The sequence below is a fragment of the Stegostoma tigrinum genome, chromosome 11 (assembly GCF_030684315.1).
Source record: "Stegostoma tigrinum isolate sSteTig4 chromosome 11, sSteTig4.hap1, whole genome shotgun sequence".
Taxonomy (NCBI): domain Eukaryota; kingdom Metazoa; phylum Chordata; class Chondrichthyes; order Orectolobiformes; family Stegostomatidae; genus Stegostoma; species Stegostoma tigrinum.
The window spans coordinates 70,066,038-70,068,609 of NC_081364.1; the positions used below are offsets into that span (position 1 = coordinate 70,066,038).

General features: G+C 43.0%; 1 pseudogene; it reads left to right on the forward strand.

Annotated features, from left to right (window-relative positions):
* The first annotated feature begins 577 nt into the window (after positions 1-577).
* Positions 578-748, forward strand: LOC125450237 (U2 spliceosomal RNA; annotated as a pseudogene).
* Positions 749-2,572: the final 1,824 nt, after the last annotated feature.

The window sequence follows — 2,572 nt, forward strand, 5'->3', positions numbered from 1 at the left end:
CCTGAGATGCTGCTTGGCCTGCTGTGTTCGTCCAGCCTCACATTTTATTATCTTGGAATCTCCAGCATCTGCAGTTCCCATTATCTCTGAAGGCATTTGGCATGCTTGCTTTTAATCGATCAATGTATTGAGTATCGGAGTTTGGACGTTATAATGCAGGTGTACAGAACATTGCCACTTTTCGAATACTGCACTCAGTTATAATATTCCTGCTACAGGAAAGTTGTTTAACTGAAAGTTTTCAGAAAAAAAAAACATTTACAAGAGTGGTGCTTGGATTGAATGGTTTGAGCTACAGGAAGAGGTGGCTGAATAGGCCGGAGCTGATTCCCTGGAACGTTATAGGCTGAGGCGTGACCTTACAGAGGTTTGTAAAATCATGAGGGGCTTGGATGGGGTGAATTGTCAATATCTTTTCCTCAAGGAAAGGAATCCAAACCTGAGAGCATGGGTTTAAGTTGAGAGGCGAAAGGTTTAAAAGGAACCTGAGGGACAGTTTTACATGTAGAGAATGCTGCATGTATGGAGGAGGTGGTACAATCACAGCATTGGAATTCTCCAGCATCTGCAGTTCCCATTATCTCTGATACCACAGAACAAGCGTTTGTTTCTGTCAGCTTTAATATCTGATGTGCCCTTTACTTAAGGATCCTTTTTTACACTGATTTTTGGAGCTGGGAGTTGGTATAGGAGCTTTCTCCATGCATTGTTGTGATATTGCAGTGTTCTGAGGAATGGTGCAGTCTTATTAAACCAATTTTAAAAGCAGACTGATCAAAACTGAAAAAATCCTAGGCTTCAACACCTTGTTGTCTCAGATTCTCCAGCATTTGAAGTTCCTACTATCCTTGAAGAACTATATGCTGGGATATGCTCAATGCTCTGGAACCATAATCATGGAATTCGTACAGTGTGGAAACAGGCCCTTTAGCCCAACAAGTCCACACCAAACCTCAGTATCCCAGCCAGACCTATAACCCTCTTAAATGTACCCCTCCCTGAATACAACAGGCATTTAGCATGGCCAATCCACCTAACCTCCAGTCGAAAGATGTGCGAGGAAACTCACACAGACATGGGGAGAATGTGCAAACTCCACACAGGCAGTCGCCCAAGGCTGGAATCGAACCCGGGGTCAGAGTGCTGTGAGGCAGCAGTGCTAACCACTGAGCCACTAAAATGCTTTCTCTCAGTACTCTCACCCAACTTTCTCTAAATATACTTGTTCCAAGGTACCTGTTAATCTCTCCTTTTCTGCATGTTCAGCACTTGCTCTGAATGTTAATGCCTTATCCCTGGTACATGCTGCACCTTCCCACCAACACCATCCCTGAATATTCACACATGGCATCAGAAGTAAAATAAATCACCTGCCAACACTACCTCACTACAAATAGCATTTCAGAAAAAAGTGCTATCGAAATATTCACTAGTTTTGAATTTGATGATGACGACTTGGATATATTGAACTAGAGATTTTGGAAACACTGAGCCAGGAAAGGATATGGTGTATACAACGCACGTTTTTCATTTGAGTGCAACAGCACCCAATCAAACAAGTGTGCATGTGGCTGCTTTATTTCTCTCACATCAAGGCCTGTGAGTTTAATCAGATTACTGACTCACTGATGTGGGACACAAGTGCGAATGACCAAGTCAGGTGCCACATTACGCCGAAAGCCAATACTCACATTAGCCAGACCAATAGATATTTGCAGATCAATCAAAATGAGCCAGAAGTTAAATAAAAATGCCTCACAAACCTCCCTTTGTCTGAGGTCTCCTCCAGCCTCACAATCTTCCCCATTTCTGTCATCTCCCCCAAGCTCACTTTTCTCTATTTTTGTAATCTTCTCCGGTCTCAGAACCCTTCCTGTCTCTAATATCATCCAGCCTCACAAATGGATGATACAAGAACGATATTTCTTTCCTCTAATACAATCCTTATTTTTATACATCCACTTGATGGCGGTACTTTCAATTTCCTGGGCTTCAGGCCCCAGAATTTCTAGGTAAACCGCATTATGTCTATACCTCACTTTTCTCCCGAAAATACTGACCAATCGTGAGTCATTTGTTCTAATATCTCATATTCTGAAATGACTTGACATATTGCTGGGTATCTTCCTACGTGAAAAGTCTCGGAGGTCTACAGCACAGAAGACGACTTTGTGGCCCATCCAGCCTGGGCCGGTTAAAAACCACCACCTAACTATTCTAATCTAATTTTCCAGAACTTGGCCCATAGACTTGTCTGCGTTGGCATCACAAGTGTGCATCTATATATGTCTTAAACGCTATGAGGATCTCGGTGCCTACCACCCTCACAGACAGTGATGTTCAGTGCCATTGTCACAGCATGATGACATCACAGACAGGAGCAGAGACGAGCTGAGTCTGTGCAAACCAAAGATGCCCCACACACTGAAGGACGGGAGGGTCCCTGATAAGGGGCAGAGGAGATTTAACAATGGTTTGTAGGGAGAGGGTTTTTAGTTGCATGGTTAGGGCTATTTTTATTATAATTTCATGTGACTTAGACATTGCTGGTACATATTGAGAATATCCATCT